At 50.1% G+C, this 18,147-nt stretch overlaps 1 protein-coding gene across 3 annotated transcripts in view; it reads right to left on the minus strand.

Annotated features, from left to right (window-relative positions):
- Positions 1–18,147, minus strand: part of GNG7 (G protein subunit gamma 7) — a 138,407-nt gene that overhangs the window by 90,914 nt on the left and 29,346 nt on the right. For all 3 annotated transcript variants that reach the window (XM_006047836.4, XM_006047832.4, XM_044947905.2), the window contains exon 2: positions 3,899–3,960. The gene's annotated coding sequence lies outside the window, so the exon portion shown is untranslated. The remainder of the gene's footprint in view (positions 1–3,898; positions 3,961–18,147) is intronic.

Here is an 18,147-nt window from a genome sequence, read left to right on the forward strand (position 1 = left end):
GCTCAATTGTCAAAACTGAGGGCTCCTGGCATCATGGGGTTGGGGGCATGGAGGCTGCTCCACCCTCCCCCCACAGTACCCAGGATGTCCACCTCACCCCACAGGGTGACCCAGCCCGATGTCAGCAGTGTTGGATGTGAGGGACTCCGAATGGGTCCACAATTCTCACTAGAACATCCACCCTGCACACTGGCATTCCCTGGAGCCTGGCCTGGCAGACACTCAGAAACCCTTGCTGAAGGGATGGAGAACGTTTTGGGGAGGGTCACCGCATCTGGCCAGGCCGAGCAGTCACTGCCCAGGTGACACACACCCAAGGTTGCCTCAGGAGACACTGGGCAGATTCTATAGCCAGGAGACCCGAGGGGGCTTTGAGGGTCTCTGGCATTTAGGTGAGTCCCAAAGGAGGTGCTTCGAGAGACCAGCCTGGGGAGAAGCCCTTCACCCTTGCTCCTGCCCAGGGTCAGAGCCACTGGCTGGTTCCAGGCGACAGAGGGGGAGTCCCAGAAGCAAGATCCAGTCATCCCAGTAGGGCTGCCCACCCCCAGCTCTGGCCTTCCGTTCTCTGGTCCCAGCTCTGCTCTGGCCACCGGGGTGTGCCAGGGTTGGGAGAGTTGGGGGGTGCAGGGCTCTGAGCTCTCCAAGGCCACAGAGTCTGTGCTTTCTACCTTCCTCTTACATCCAATGAACTCGCAGAGGCTCCAGGTCTGTGAGGTGAAGGCCCCCAGGAAAGAGTGACAGTGGACTCTGGGTGCTGAACCAGAATGTCCTGGAACATGTAGACAGGGGGTCACAGGACTCCACGAAGGCCGAGGGGTTGACTGAAGAAGCTGGGCGCTCACTTGCACCCCTGCACCCTCTTCACATCCATCCCTGCTAGTTGCGCCGGAGACCTCATGGACCTTCACTGCCCCCTAGTGGCCATCAGTGGGAATCCCAGCACTCTGGGGATTGCCCCAGCCCCAGACCCCTCCTCTGGAGCCCCAGACGCCAGGTCCCACTTTTAGCCCTGGCGTCTGCAGACATTCAGCACAGTGGATCAAGGTGCTGTCACCAGGATGGACAGTGTGGCCCTTGCTCGGTGACACTCTGTCTCCCATGGACAGGCAGTGGCCCAGAAATGGGAGAGTCCGTACTGTAGGGACCTCGGATGTGACGGGCCTGACAAACAGGAAGTGCTCCTAGTGACTATGAAACTAACAAGCAATCGGGAAAAGCCTTGATTCCCCCCACTTGTAGGACAGCAGGATCCCTTGGAACAGGGAACCACTGCAAGGCTAGCCACGTGTACCAGCTCAGGAGTGTTTTCTGTCTTTCCCAGCAGTGTTCACCAGGCACTGATGACCAGGCAGCTGGTCACCCTCGGCCGTCGTGGGCACTGTGGTGTGTGGAGCAACCTTCCTAGCCAAGGCGAACGGCCACCTGCTCGTTGCCAGGAGCACCCCCCCAGTGTGACAACTTCAGATGTCCCCCAACATGGACCTGTGTCCCCTGAGATGGGAGCAGGGGGTCAGAATCACCCCCCTAGGTGAGACCCTAGCACAGCTGAATTTCAAATGGCTCAAGGACTGAAGTGCAGAATACGCCATCCAAAACAAAATGCAGGTGGATTGTGTTTTTATAATCTTGACGTGTTAGACAACCACACAAAATAAAGAAGACAGGTTTGTGCAAAGTTTCAGATCCCCAATGACAAAATGCACCGTGAGCAGAGCGCAGAAACACTCTCCAAAAAACACTTGCAGTGGACCATGTCCAGACAGAGAAATAGGGAGAATTTAAACATCACCAGGGCTTCCCTGGTGGCTCAGTCGATAAAGAATCCTCCTGCAATGAGGGAGACCTGGGTTTGATTCACGGGTTGAGAAGATCCCCTGGAGGAGGGCATAGCAACCCACTCCAGTATTCTTGCTCACCAAGCAAGAATCCCCATGGACAGAGAAGCCTGGTGGGCTGCAGTCCATGGGGTCGCAAAGAGTTGGACACAACTGAGTGACTAAATACAGCACAGGACAGAAACCCTAACAGAAAGGATGCATCCGGGCCATTTGCCTTAGAGAAACAGCTGAGCTCATAAAAAGGAGGCCTGGACACAGCAACTAAAATGGTCCTGGCTTGTTGGCTTGGCCAGGATATAAAGCTGCACTTGAGAGGGCGGTGAGACACATCCTGGGGTGGAAAATGGTGCATTTCTTTGTTTTTAAAGGTCAAAACAAAAATGAGAACACCCCGACTGAAAGTCACAGGCAAGGCAAACTTACTTCCAGGAACTCACCCCAAACAACAACCAACCAAGGGTGAACAAAGTTTGCCCAAGGACAAACAAAGTTTGCATCCCAGAACATAGCAAAGAGAAAACTCTTTTTATCCGAAGTCCCTTGAGTGAGTGGAATTCAGAGAGGTCTGGGAGGATGCTCACTGAGGTGTGAGCAGTGGTCCCCGCTGGGTGTGGGGTCTGGGGTGTCTTGTCTCTCCTTTGTCCATTCAGTTTCTCTTTACAATCTGTTGGTCAGACATTAACACGTTGGAGAAGGGTTGAGTGGGGCTCACTCATCATGCTGTGATGACGCATACAGTCTATGTGACCTCGCCCGGCTCCACGTGGTTCTCCAAACCCCCCTCCTGCTTGGTGACTTTGTGACACAGAGTTAACACTGAACCTGTTTGGGACCTTCAAGGAGCATAAACAAGCCAGATGGACCACAGGGCTCCAATCTCAGTCCTGGTCTCTGTCTGTGGGGACAGCATCCCTCCCAGGCTGAGATAAAATATCTATTTTAGCTTCACTGAGGTTCGCTTTACACGTCATACAATCGGCTGGTTGGCAGTACACAACTCGAAGCTTCTTAGTCAGTTCACCAAGCTGCTTGATGCCCCAGCCCCACAGTTCTGGGCCGTCCCCTCAGCACTGTAAGACGTGTCTGGGCCCAAACACAGTTCACCCCCATCCCCCCCAGCCCCTGGCAAGCCCAAGTCACCTTTCCGTTCCAACAGACTTACATTTTATGCTGACTTCATCTAAACGGAATTATACGATGTGCTGTCTTTGGGGTCTGCCTTCTTGTCTAACACTTTTTATTTTACACACACACGCACTAGATGAAAATAACTGTTATAAAGACATCAGATCTCCCTCAAATCTATTGCTAAATGGAACACAACCTGAATCAAAGATCCATCAGAACTTTTGCTAGAAACTGGAAGATGATTCTAAAGACAGCTGTCCCCGCCAGGCACTTAGAGTCAATGGACTGGGTGGGGCACTCCCGGATGCCATGGAGCCACCTTATTCATCCCCATGCTGTTTCCTCTTCCTACGTCACAAAAGCCACTCAAAGTCCTCTTGGGAATAAAACCAGAGACAAGCAAATGCGTAACAGTTGAGAGATCAGGACTGAGCTGTATTTTGCTCCTGACTTAATTCTTCCTGAGGCCTCTGGCACATTTCCCAATCTGCTGTCCCACCAGGGGAGCGATAGAGTTTAGATATTTGTTCAGTCCCATGAACGGGCTCTGCTCTGAGTGAACGGCATTGATGGGTCACCCTCCATGCACATGGGAAACGGGATGAAGCGCCGCAGACCCTAATCAAGCCTTTCGAGGAGGAAGCTAAGAGCTGGAAAGCAGGTGCCACTGTGGCCATGTGCCCATCCTGGGTGCGCTAGAACCTGACCTGCCAGCCCCATGTCCCCCAGACCCCGGAGCCTGGATGGAAGACATTCCCTGTGGCTCCCATAGGCTCTTGGCAGGTGAGACAAACCCCCAGAAGTGAGCAAAGCTAAGAAGATGCAGGCATGCACGGCGAGGATGCCTCTTAACTCATCCTGGCTCCAAACAGCCAGCCAAACACCTGAGTGAACTCCAAACATAGAGAAAAGAAAAACCTCATGACACCAACCTGTGCTTGCTCAAGTCCTGGTCGTCTTCAGCGACGAGGTTCAGAAACCCAGTGTCCGCTCCCTGGAAGAAAAATGAACCGTGTTAGCTGGGTCTGATTTGGCCTGAACTGCCACATGGGTCAGCGGTACTATGATGAGATAGAAAAATCCTTTGGCTGGGGGTGGGGAGTGTGGAAGGGCTGCCTTCTGGTCACTCTGCCAGACATCGGGGATGGTACAGACAGGATGCTTCAGAAATGCAGAGAGATGAGAATAACGGCAATTTGCCAGAAAGGTTTTCTAGCGATCTGTGGTGGTACCCGTGAAGTTTCCACGTGTTCTGAAACTGAACTGGATGAAAGGACTGGATGTTCATATGACTTTTTATAGTTTATAGAAGATTTTCACCAGCATCATTGGACCCCCATGGTCTCCTGGGAGGAAGGCAAGAGGACTGAATCAACCCCCTACGATGGAGTACCCAGCTCATCCAGCTTTGCCTGAGGCATGTGATCAACTAAATGCAAGGTGGGGTCCTGAGGCAGAAAAAGGACATTAGAGGAAACTAGTGAAATCTGAATAAAGAGCGGATCGAGGTGGCAGAAATGTATCCATGTCCACCTCTTGGTTATCACAAACACACTATGCTTATGAATGACCCAGTCATTGGGAGAAATTAGGTGATGAGTAATTTGAAATACCTCTGAAAATCTAAAATTATTCTAAAAAACTTTTTTAAAAACTTCAGTTTAAAAATTTAGGGAGGGATTTCCCTGATGGTCCAGGCAGTGGTTAGGACTTCAAGCTTCCACTGCAGGGGGTGTGGGTTCGATCCCTGGTTGAGGAAATAAAATCCCACAAGCTGCATAGTGTGCCCCCAAAATAAATAAAGTCTTAAATACATAAAAATTTAGGGAATGCTCCTACACCGTTGGTGGAAATGTAAACTGGTACAGCCACTATGGAGAACAGTGTGGCGATGTCTCAAACAACTGAAAACAGAGCTGCCATGTATCCAGCATTCCCACTGCTGGGCACATATCTGGAGAAACTCTAGTTGGAGAAGATTCATGCACCTCAGTGTTCATAGCAGCACTGTTTACAATATCTAGGACATGGAAGCAACTTAAAAGTTCATCAGTAGATGAACTGATAAAGAAGATATGGTGTATCTGATGAAGAACATAAGATATATATATATACACGAAGTGTTGGTCATTCAGTTGTGTCGGACTCTTTGTTTCCCCTTGGACTGTAGCCTGCCAGGCTCCTCTATCCATGGAATTCTCCAGGCAAGAATACTGGGGTGGGTTGCCATTTCCTCTTCCAGGGGATCTTCCCCACCCAGGGGGTCGAACCTGAGTCTCCTGCATTGCAGGCAGATTCCTTACCGTCTGAGCCACCAGGGAAGCCCCAATATATATACACACACAACAAAACGCTACTAAGCCATAAAAAAGAATGAATAATGCCATTTGCAGCAACATGGATGGACCTAGAGATTATCATAGTAAGTGAAGAATCATAAAGACAAATACCATGATATCACTTATATGTAGAGTCTAAAAAATTATACAAATGAACTTATTTATAGAACACAAACAGACTCATAGACTTCAAAAACAAATTTTTGATTTGGGGAGGAGGGATAAATTCAGTTTGCAATTAACATATACAGATTACTATATATAAAATAAATAATCAACAAGGACCTTCTGTATATAGTACAGGGAACTCTACTTGGCACTCTGTAACAACCTATATGGGAAAATACGAGATAGAATGGATACATGTGTATGTATAACTGAACAACTTTGCTATACACTTCAAACTAACACAACATTGTACACCAACTATACCCCAATATAAAATAAAAATTAAATTTAAAACATGTAAATGCTGTATTATTTTTTTTGTTGTTTAGTTGCTGTTGTGTCCATTCTTTGCAACACCATGGACTGCAGCAGGCCAGACTTCCCTGTCTTTCACTATGTCCCAGAGCTTGCTTAAACTCATGTCCACTGAGTCAGTGATGCCAACCAACCATCTCACCCTCTGTTGCCCCTTCTCCTCCTGCCCTCTATCTAACTGGTTGTCAATTAAAGGCCAGAATGGAGAAGCGACGTCCCCACCATCACCTGCAGGTGGTGCTGCAGCCTCAGGAATGCCCTCTGGGCTCTAGAAGCAGCTCTAATAGAAACTCAGCCAGCAGCAGCATCTGCTCTACCTGGCCCAGCAGCTTAGGATTGGAGCTTCTCTGGCCACTGAGGCCAGAGGGGCGCCCTGGACAGCGCAGAGCACAGTGGCCCACAGGGATGAGAGATGACAGGGCTGGAGCAATGTCACAGACCCAAGGCCAAGACTTGCCTCAACCTTGCAGGGACCATCTACACGTCTGATTCTTCATTTCACTTTTGAATCAATTAAAGGCTCATGAGAAGTTGCAAAACTAGTACAGAAGGGTGCCAGGGAACACTCTTCACCAAGCTCCCTGATGGCCGCTCCTTACACAACTGGTGAACATTATCCAAACTGGAGAAAGTGACTGATAAACTAGGCACCATTTTTTTTTTTTAAGTCTTACTGAGATACAATTCTCATGCCACACAATTTACTTATTCAAAATGCACAATTCAGTGGTCTTTTTGTACATTCACAAAGTTGTGTAACCATTACCACAACCAATTTTTGAATATTTTCCTTACCCCAAAAGAAGCCCTGTCCCCATCAGCAGTCACTCCCCTGCTCCCCAGCCTCTGACAACAGGAACCCACTCTCTGCGTCCGTGGATCGGCCTGCTCTGCACGTTTCCCGTCAGTGGAATCACACCCTGTGCGTCCCTCTGTGTGTGCTTCTCTCACTGAGCACCGTGTTCTCAGGGTCTGCCCACGTGGTAGCGAGTGTCAGGGCTTCTCTCTTGTGTGGCTGAGTGATGCTCCAGTGCGTGGAGGGACCCTGTGTTTACCGTCCCCTGATGGATGTTCCACTTCTGGGTCCTGTGAATCACACTGCTGTGAACACGGGCAGCTTATGAATCACTGCAGAAACGGCATCTTTCTCTGCCCTCACATCTACCATCTGCCAATCTCCCCATCCCCAGCCCTTTAGCGCCAGCTGCGGGCTGTCCTCTAGCCCTTGAAGCTGGACTTGGGCAGGGAGATGAGCCCCACAGAGCCCCCCACCCTGACTATGCTCAGCCCAGACCAGCTTAGACTAGAACAGAGAGCAGTGAGGACAAAATCCATCCCCGGGGCACAGACAGCAGGCTGCGAGGTGCACCGGCTGGTGCCAGGCTGTGCCCATGACCTTCAGCGACAAAAACGCTGGGCTTTCACCTTCCGCCAGGGTGAACTCCAAGCCCCCACAACAGGCCCCCGTGAATTGTGGAGGTAGCCATCAGGAGGATCTCCTGTAGAATCTGCACTTGTTGTTCAGTCACTAAGTTGTATCTGACTGTTTGTGACCCCATGAACTGCAGCATGCCAGGCTTCCCTGTCCCTCACTATCTCCCTGAGTTCGCTCAAACTCATGTCCATCGAGACAGTGAGGTCATCCAACCATCTCATCCTCTGTTGTCCCCTTTTCCTCCTGCCCTCAATCTTTCCCAGAATCAGGGTCTTTTCTAATGAGTCAGCTGTTTGCATCAAGTGACCAAAGTATTGGAGCTTTAGCTTCAGCATCAGTCCTTCCAATGAATATTCAGGGTTGATTTCCTTTAGGATGGACTGGTTTGATCTTGCAGTCCAAGGGACTCTCAAGAGTCTTCTCCAGCACCACAATTTGAAAGCATTAATTCTTTGGCACTCAGCCTTCTTTATTGTCCAACTCTCATATCTGTACATGACTACTGGATAAACCATAGCTTTGACTATATGGACTTTTGTCAACAAAGTGATGTCTTTGCTTTTCAATACAATGTTAAGGTTTGTCATAGCTTTTCTTCCAAGGAGCAAGTATCTTTCAGTTTTCATCTTTTAATCTGAAAAGTTGGTGGAAAATGTGACTGTGGGACCTCTCGTTCAAAAATTATGACAAATTTCAAAACAGTGACAGCAGAGACCTGGGGCGCAGGGGCTGTAAGAAGCCGGGCCTGCCGACCCCACATACACCCTGCCTTGGAACTGCCGACAAGTGACTTCACTGCAAGGAAAGAGGCCAAGCTCACAACGGTGGCAATCAGGGACCCAAGAGGATAGGACGACTGCACACTCTTGTCGTGGGTGGCACTTTTTTTTTTCTGACTGCACCACATGGCTTTCGGATCTCAGTTCCCCACCAGGAATCGAACTTGGGCCTCTTGCCTTGGAAGCATGGAGTCCTAACCACTGGACCGCCAGGGTAGTCCCCTGAGTAAAACTTTTTACAACCTGTGCGCCCCACCTCATCCACATGCTTTCCTTTCTTTATTCTTTTAAAAAAATTAAGATAGAATTCACCTACTATAAAATGTCCAGTTTGATGGCTTTCAGGAGAATCACAGGTTCTGCAACCATCACACTAATCCCAGGACACCTTTGTCGCACTCATCAGCATCACATGGTTCAAAGCTGAGGCTCCCAGGGAGACACAAGATCCTCGACTGCAGGAGCCGCGGGTGCTCTGCTCGCCATGCAGTCTATGCCACCATCACCGAGCCGGCCCATGATGGGATCTCGCTAGTTCTGGGGATTCTGCACAATCTAGTTGGTGCCAAGGGCACAGCTTGAGGAGCCCGGTGGGTCTGGGGAGAGGGTGCAGGCCCCACACAGAGCTGTGTGGTGCTGGGAGAGGCCCACCCTAGGTACCACCTTCCCTGACCATCATGTGGAGGCGGATTGGAATGGTTTGGTGTCCAGGGGCAGGAGGCCTGACATGCAATGCCAAGCAGGAGTGGGATGGTCAGAGTCAGGACATAGCACCCTCGGCCTGGCTGAGCCCTCATCTCACAGCCCTACGGTCAGGACTCCAACATGGGCTGGGCCTCATGGGGCTAAATCCAGGCCTGGGCAGGGCTAGTCTTTTCAGAGGCTCCAGGGAAGCACAAGCTCTTGCCTTTTCCAGCTGCTAGAGGCGCCGCATCCCTGGCCCGCAGCCCCTCCCTCCATCCTCACAGTCAGCAGCGCAGCACCTCCTGTCTCTGCCTCTGACTCTCCCCCTCCCTCTTATAAGGACCTTGTGACGACACTGGGCGCCCCCAGAGGATCCAGGGTTGGCCCCATCCTAGGGGCCTTAACTTCTTCCCATCTGCAGAATCCTTTTACCACGTACGGTGACACACAGGTTTTGGGGACTGGGGCACGGACATCTTTGGGGGGGCCATTATTCTGCCAACCGCACCCTGTAATACCTGACAACATGTGTGAATCTAGCCCTGGAACTTTGCATTTAAGAGCAGATCCCAAGAGAGTACAATGTAGCATGATATCCTATTTATAACGCTAAAAACAACTCAACTTTCTAAAATAGATTTTTAGGAGTAAAAATATGCTGTTAAGGAGTACATGTAAACAAGACAGAATTAAACAAAGGACGGGAAATGTGACACGAGCTTCCACCTCGGCTGTCTTGGAGACCGGAGCCAGGTGGGTGGGCTGGGTGGGGCAGGTCTCAGGAACGGAAGAGAGCTGGCAAGGCTCTGGTTTTTGTGCTCAATGGTGAGTTTGTGGGTGCTCACTATTAAGAATATATACACTAAAGAGGACCTACATTCAAAGGAATATTACTCAGTGCTAAAGAAGAAATGAGCTATGAAGCAGGGAAAGACACTGAGGAACCTCAGATACCAGTCACCAAGTGAAAGAAGCCAGTAGAAGAGGCCACGCACTGGACTCCACTGGTGGTCCAGTGGTTAAGACTCAGTGCTCTCAGTGCAGGGGGGCTCAGGTTCAATCCCTGGTCGGGAAACTTAAGATACCGCATGCCCCACAGTGCAGCCAAAAAAGCTGATTAATTCGTTTAACGGTTGAAAAGACTATACACTGTGATTGCAACTGTGGGACATTCTGGAAAAGGCAGGACTCTGGAGACTAGAACAATCAGTGGTTTGGGGGGTTGTGGGGAGGAGGGATAAACAGGTAGGGCCCAGAGGCAGTGAAATGACTGATAATGGATACATTTGTCCGAACCCACAGAACACATAGCACCAAGACTAGACTCAGATGTCAACTATGGACTTCAGTTAATAACAACATATGGGGACTTCCCTGGTGGTCCAGTGGCTAAGACTCGGTGCTCCCAATGCAGGGGGCCCAGGTTCCATCCCTGGTCAGGTAACTAGATCCCATGTGCTGCAATTAAGACTTGGTGTAGCCAAATAAATAGTAAATAAACAAATATTTTTTAAAAGTAACAATATACGGATATTGGCTCATCAAGTATAACTGAGTTACACTAATGCAGGATGGTAATAATAGAGAAAAGTGTATGTGTGGGTGTGTGTGCCCGTGTGTGTGGAGGGGGTATATAGGAACTCCCTGTACTTTCTGCTTAATTTTTCTATAACCCTAAAGTACTCTAAAAATCAGCCTAGTAAAAGCTGGGTGAATTGGACTTCCCTGGTGGTCCAGTGGTTGAGAACCCACCTGCCAATGCAGGGGACCCAGGTTCCATCTCTGGTCTGGGAAGATTCCACATGGCAAGGAGCAACTAAGCCCAGGAACCGCAGCTACCGAGTCTGCACGCTCGAGCTCACTAACCACAACTACGGAGCCCACGTGCTGCAACTACCGAAGCCCACACACCCCAAAGGCCACGCTGTGCAACGAGGAGCCACTGCAGTGAGAAGCCCGTGCGCCACAACTAGAGAGTGACCCCCGCTTGCTGCAACTAGAGACAGCCCTCGCAAAGCAATGAAGACCCAGCGCATCCAAAAGTAAATCAATAAAACTTTTTAAAAAGAAGAAAAAAAGTGGGATGAATTGGGAGAGTTATACTGAGAACCAGGAATTCTGAAGAGGAAAAGAAAGGGAGGGAAAGAAGAGTGAGGCCATCGTAGCCCGGGTGAAGGCTCCACACACACATGACCAGCAGGTGGGTCAGGCTGTTGTGAACCAAGACCCAGACACAAGCTGGTCAGTCCTGCCAAGTGGGTTTTCTACGTTTCTCCCAAGGCCCCTGCCAGTGTCATAACAGGATCACACTGCCCAGATCAAGACCTCCTGGCCCCTCCAGCCTGGATTAACCTACTCCAAAGCTGTCCCCAGGCCAGGGGACCAGGGCGGACTTATGGGCGGATCAGACAAGAGCCTAATAGAATGTGCCCTGGGATTACTCCCAAATCCCATTTGGCCAGTGGAAAGCATATTCTGGCTGGTGCTGAGCCGATTTCTGCAGATTTTGAGGGCAGGAGGCAACCTCTTTCCTTCCCGCTCATTCACCATTCCCACCCTCACCATTCCCATTGCCACTCCGCCTGGAGAGATTCCATCCCTTCCACCTCCTGGCGTGCAGCATCGGCCAGGCCCCTCTTCCTCCCTCTGCTCCAAGGTGCGTGCAAATGCAGAAATGAGACAGAAGAAATCTGTCCTCCACCCATTCTTTTTTAATCTCCCTCTCTCTCTTTTTTTAATATTTTGTGTATTTGGCTGGGTCTTAAGTTTCGGCATGTGGGATCTAGTTCCCCAACCTGGGGAATTGGATTGGATGAGTGGAGTCAGCCATGAGACCTCCAGGGAAGTCCCTCCACCCTGTTTCTGAGGCCAGAGCTTTGTGGGGAGGAGGGTAAAAGCAGCTGAAGTAAGTGGGCACAGGTGTCCCAAGTAGGGGTCCAGAAACTGCAATTCTCCCTAGATTGCCTGCGAAAGGACTGTGACCCTACTTCCTGGTGAAATCACTGAGACAGTCACTCCACAGAGCATTTCTCCTTTGGCGGCAGTGGTGCACCGTTTTTTTTAGGGACACTGGGCAAGGAACTTAATGTCCCCCGTCCTGATCTCCAGAGCTCCGTTCACCTGCGGTGGCAGCGTTTCCAACATCGCCAGCCTCCAGAGATTCAGCTCATGTCCTACGTGCTGTCTCCTCCCACTTGCCCCTCGGGATCAGTTCTCCTCCCGCTTGGGGTCAGGCGGCTCTGCGTGATCACCTGCAGTGACAGCAGGTCACTTCTGAGATCTGTCATGAAAGACATGTGGCTTCTGCCTGCACTCAGTGAGCCAGCCACCATGGAGTGAGGAAGCAACGTCGTGGACAGGGACCATGAGGGGCACCATCCTGGAAGAGGCTCCTCTGACCCCACTGGGCCTTCAGACGAGGTGGCCCTGGGCTGACACGTGCTCCACAACCTCCCGAGGGACCCTGAGCCAGAACCACCAAGGGAAGCTGTTTCCAAGTTTCCAACCCACAGAAACTGTGAGAAAGTGAACACTGGTGGTTTACATTAAGCTTTCAGGGACTTTCCTGGTGGTCCAGTGGCAAGGACTCTGTGCTCCCAATGCAGGGGGCCCAGGTTCCACCCCTGGACAGGGAACTAGGCTCCACATACTGCAACTGAGCCCACAAGCCACAACTAGAGAGCCCATTTAGTGAAATGAAGACCCAGTACAGTCAAAATAATGAAATAAAATATAATAAAATAAAAAATAAAATAAGTCTTCAGGGTAATCTGTTACACAGCAAGAGATAACTGATACACCTGTCATCCAGGCTGATCCACCTGACAGCTCCACATTATTTTTTCTTTTTCAACCACTACAATTCTCTAATGGCAAGCAACCAACAGCACTGGATTTTTCACTTTCTAGTTTTTCCCCCATCTATAGATCTGATCATCTGGGAGACTTATGAGACTAGAGGGACTTGGTAAATTCAACAAGGAGGGAGCAGTAGAACAATTAAGATGAGAAAATGAAGCCTTTGGGATTCAGATTGTCAAGAGATACCATTGCCTGGTTCTGAGACCAAACGAGTCCACTACTTTGATCTGCTTCCTTCTAAAGCAGGGTCTTGGGCCTTCCCTGGTGGTTCAGTGGCTAAAACTCTGTGCTTCCAATGCAGGGAGCCCCGGGTTCCATTCCTGGTCAGGGAACTAGATCCCACCTGCTTCAACTAAAGATTCTGCGTACTGCAACTAACACCCTGTGCAGCCAAATAAATAAACAAAAAATAAATAAACATTTTTTAAAGTAAATAAAAAATAAAGCAGGGTCTTGCCCTCAGGGCTAATGATGTGGAAGCTGGTCATTCCTTGCTGGAGGTGGGGGCATCCTTCCGGGCACTGTGGTGGGTGGAACAGCCTCTCTGGCCCCACCCCTCATTCCAAGAGCCACCTGCCAATTGTAATAAGCACAGATGTCCCCAGACGTGGTCCAGAGTCCCCTGGGAGGTGAGATCACCCCCACTGAGATCCCTGCTCCAAGCACATCCCTCATGGACAGACACAGCAGGGACTCAGCATCTGGCAACAGGAAGCCCCCCTGCCTGGAGTACAGTTCCCCACTCCTGGGAACCAAGCAGGTGGGCCTGGGATGTCTGCGCCCCCTTCCCTCCCCACACGACATCCCACCAGCGCGTGGCAGGAACACCTTGCCTCGCTGGAGGCTTGATATAGACCTGCACTGCAGTTATCACCCCAGCCTTCACTCATCACCACAGCAACCATCTAAATGTGTCACCCCGAGGAGCTCTGATTGCAAATGAGGCAGGAGGAGAAGCCTGGGGTGGGGGACGGCAGCCTGAGCCTCACCACCTGAGCTCCCAGCCCTGAGCCCTTGGAGTCTCTTGGAGAAGTGCCTGGGATGGACACACTACTCCAAAGTCTTGAGACTGACCCAGATCAGGGGCCAGCACAGTCCAGTCCAACGGGACAAAAGGGCCCGGAGGGCTGACTCAGGGGCTAAAGGTCTTCAGGAGCCTAGCAGATGTAGGGGGAGGAGGGTGCTGACCCCGGCTCTGTGTCCTGAGTCTCTCAACCCTCCTCCACCTATCACTGTGTGGGGTCTCCCCACTTTCCTATTTTTTACCAAGCTGCACAGCAAGTAGGATCTTGGTTCTCCGATCAGGGATCAAACCTGAGCCCCCTGCATTGGAAGCTCAGTGTCTTAACCACTGGACCACCAGGGAAATCTCAGCATCTCCCTGCTTTACTCTCTAATCACTGGAGCTTTGTTCTGCTAGTGCTTCCCTGGTGGCTCAGTGGTAAAGAACCCACCTGCCAATGCAGGAGACATGGGTCCAATCCCTGGGTTGGGAAGATCCCGTGGAGAAGGAAACGGGAACCCACTCCAGTATTCTTGCCTGGGAAATCCCATGGATGGAGGAGCCTGGAGGGCTACAGTCCAAGAGGTCACATAAAAGAGCCAATCATGACTTAGTGACTAAACAACAACGACATGATGTAAGCAGGGACCAAACTCAACATTTTTCCAAAAAATGAACACAGAGTCTCCATCCCCAGCCCTGCTGACACTGGGCACATCATCTTCCATGCAGGGCCGTCCTGGGAGCTGTGCGGTGTGGGACAACCTCCCTGCCCCCATCCACTCAATGTCAGGAGCCCCCCCAGTGTGGCAAACACAGATGTGGCCAGACATCACTAGTGTCCCCTTGGGGACAGGATCACCTGCTGAGCCAGGCATCGATTATCAGACCTCCCACCTCTTGGCACTGTCCTGTATGGAGGGACAGGCAACTGACTTGGGAAGAGGATCAATTTTGACAAATTAAAAAAAAAAATGTGTATGCACAGATTTCTTTTTCCTCTCAAAATTAAAATAGCTTCTGTCCGTCCCCCGGAAGGCGGTGGGTGGGGACAGATATTCCCGAATTTGACAGGCAGCATGGTTTCATTCTACCCCAACTTCGAAATGGACTAACTCCCCCAGGGCCTCAGTCTCCAAAGCTTCAAGGTGGGGATGAAGGTGGCACCCCTGAGCAGGTGGGGTTCTTGGATTAAACATGTGAATATCTAGCAAATGGATAAATCAGTCCTAGCATATTGTTCATAGCGGATCACTTCTTTATCATTGGAACTTTTTCACAATCCTAGAACATCTAGTAACTGCTTTGTTGACAAGGCTAGGACTCAGCAGAGTGATTCTGTGAAGGACCAGATGACAAATGTTTTTGGTCACTGTTGCTACTACTGAACCCAGCCAGTCATGGACCAGTGGGCGAGGCTCTGTGCCAGTGAAGCAGGGGATGCAGGTTCGATCCTGGCTGGGGAACTAAAGTTGCATATGCTGCATGGTTCGAGAAAAAAGAAATCTGATTTTGGGGGTTCTTTGGCAGTTCAGTGGTTAAGACTCCATGCTTCCAATGCAGGGGGTGCAGGTTTGATCCCTGGTCAGGGAACTCAGATCCCACACACCTCAAGGTCCAGTCAAAAAAAAAAAGAAAGAAAGAAATTGACTAACCCAGGCGACTTGGATCCAGCCCAGAGGTTGGAGGCTGGAATTTTCAACCCCGAGACTGGAAGACGGTCTGTGAGCAGATGGCACCAGGCCTCACATGGGGGCACCAGTGCAAAGGGAAATGGGATCCTGGGTCCTAACAGAAAGCCCTCAGCTGCCCCTCACCCCAGGCCATCCACTACACAGAAGGTCGCCACCACAGAGACACCACTTCCCTCAGATTCAGAGAAGGGGCTGCTGCTTTCTCAACACCTTGGGAAAAATCCATGGGCCAATCTCTGTTAGCAAGTATAGAAGCTCTTTATCAACCTTGGTTGCAAAAGGCATCCTAAAGCTCTTGACCTGGTGAGCAAACTATTTTCTCATCATTCTAGACAGGGCAGTTTACCATCTGCAAAACTGCCACCGCTAACGGCCCCGAAGAACCCATCCCCAGAGGGAGAAATGGTTTCTGCAGATGGAGAGATTGAGAAAACCTCAGTGTAGATGCAGATGTGACAACTCAGTGTCCTATGGATCGGTGTGCGTCCTGGGGCAGAAAGGGGTGTCAGGGGAAAATTAAAGAAATCCAAATGAAGTGTGAACTTTAGTTAATAATGACACTATTTGCAAACCAGAAATAGAGACCCAGACGTCAAGGGGGGAAATGGAGCAGAGGGGAATGGACTGGGATGCTGGAGTTGACATATATAGATTACTATGCATGAAATAGAAACTAACGAGAACCTGCTGCTCTGCTGTGCTGTACTCAGTCGTGTCCGACTCTTTGCGACCCCGTGGACTGCACCCGCCAGGCTCCTCTGTCCATGGGATTCTCGAGGCAAGAATATTGGAGTGGGTTGCCATTTCCTTCTCCAGTGGCTCTTCCTGAACCAGGGATGGAACCTGCGCCTCTTGTGCCTCCTGCATAGGTAGACGGATTCTGTGCCATCTGGGAACCTACTGTACAACCAAGGGACCTCTACTCAATGCTCTGTGATGAATTAAATGGGAAGGAAATACAAAAAAGAGGGAATATATGTATATATATGGCTGATTCACTTTATTGTACAGTAGAAACTAACACAACATTGGAAAGCAACTATACTTCAAAAAAAAATTAAAAATAATAATGACATATCAGTGTTGGTTTCTTAATTGGGATGAACGTATCAGGTCTGATGCAAGATGTGAAGAGCAGGGGTGACAGGGTACGTGGGATCTATCTGTACTGTCTTCCCAATTTTCCTGTGAATCTAAAACGAGTCTGAAATGAAAAGTTCATCTAAGAAGAAAAAGGAGAGAGGGGAGTGACGACAATTAGCTACTTATGCTTGAGAAGGCTTTGAAATGTGATTGAGGGAACATTAAGTTCCTGTGACAGCATCCGATAATGACAGGGTTATATAAAGCCCAGAGAAGAAAGACGCTAAAAACAGGATATGCTAATCAGCAGGGGAAGTTGGCTCCTAGGAGAAGAGTGAGGAGGGGGAGAAAAGACAGGTGGCTGAGTAGTTCCCGAGACAATCAGGGTGGACCCCGGCCCCGGGGCTGCTCCACGGGAGGAAATGTCTGGAACATCCCAGGCGGACAGGGGCAATGAGGCACATCTGCTCAGGAGCAATGCCTGCTGAGTACACAGCCAGAGCCTGGGCTTGGGGGAGGGTGGTGGTTTTACAGATGGAGAGCTCTGGAACGTGAGGGTGAAGCCGTGGTCCAAAGACAGACAAACAGACGGGTGATGTGACATGGATCCTGGTCTTTGCAAGCTGACTTACTGGACATCTTCATCTCGACCAGGGTTTCTCCCTCTCCACCCTGCAGACATTTACGGCCAGGTCATTCGCTGTTGGGGCATCCTGGGCACTGTGGGTTTGGAGCAGCCTCCCTGAACCCTGCTCCCATGATGCCAGGAGCACTCCTAGTCCTGACAACAACAGATGTCCCAGACAGTGTCCCCCAGGGCAGGATGTCCTGAGGAGAAACACTGACCTACAATAATTTACAACAACTAACAATGTACACACAGGACCATAGGAGTGTAATTATCCTCATTCTACAGATGGGGAAACTGAGGCTCAGAGAGGCGATAAAGCCAGCCTTTGGTCACCAGGAGGAAGTCTCAGAGAATGGGTAGTCAGGAGTGGCCAATACCACGTTTAACAAGGAGAGGCCTCTGCCTGGGGAGGGGGCGGCAGTGCTGACCTGTCAGCATCCGAGGGCCAAATCCAGCCCACCTCTTGTGTCTGTAAAGTTTTGTTGAAACACAGCCACATCCATTGATTTGTATATCAGCTATGACATTCACATGAAATTAAAAGATGCTTGCTCCTTGGAAGGAAAGCTATGGCAAACCTAGACAGCATATTAAGAAGCAGAGACATCATTTTGCCCACAAAGGTCCATATAGTCAAAGCTATGGTTTTTCCAGTAGTCAAGTATGGATGTGAGAATTGGACGATAAAGAAGGCTGAGCACTGAAGAACTGACGCTTTTGAATTGTGGTGTTGGAGAAGACTCTTGAGAGTCCCTTGGACTGTAAGGAGATCAGACCAGTCAATCCTAAAGGAAATCAACCCTGAATATTCACTGGAAAGACTGATGCTGAAGCTGAAGCTCCAATACTTTAGCCACCTGATGTGAAGAGCCGACTCTTTGGAAAAGACCCTGATGCTGGAAAAGATTGAGGGCAGGAGGAGAAGGGGATGACAGAGGATAAGATGGTTAGATAGCATTACTGACTCAATGGACATGAATTTGAGCAAACTCAGGGAGATGGTGAAGGACAGGGAAGCCTGGCATGCTACAATTCATGGAATTGCAGAATCAGACACAATTTATCAACTGAACAACGTATGACATTCATGCCTACAAAGGACCGGTTGGCCCTTCATAGAGTTTATTGGCTCCTTACAGAGGTCCTCCATCACCACCTCAGAGCCCTGCATGGTTTTTCCAGACTCTTG

Source organism: Bubalus bubalis, chromosome 9 (genome assembly GCF_019923935.1).
Source record: "Bubalus bubalis isolate 160015118507 breed Murrah chromosome 9, NDDB_SH_1, whole genome shotgun sequence".
Lineage (NCBI taxonomy): Eukaryota > Metazoa > Chordata > Mammalia > Artiodactyla > Bovidae > Bubalus > Bubalus bubalis.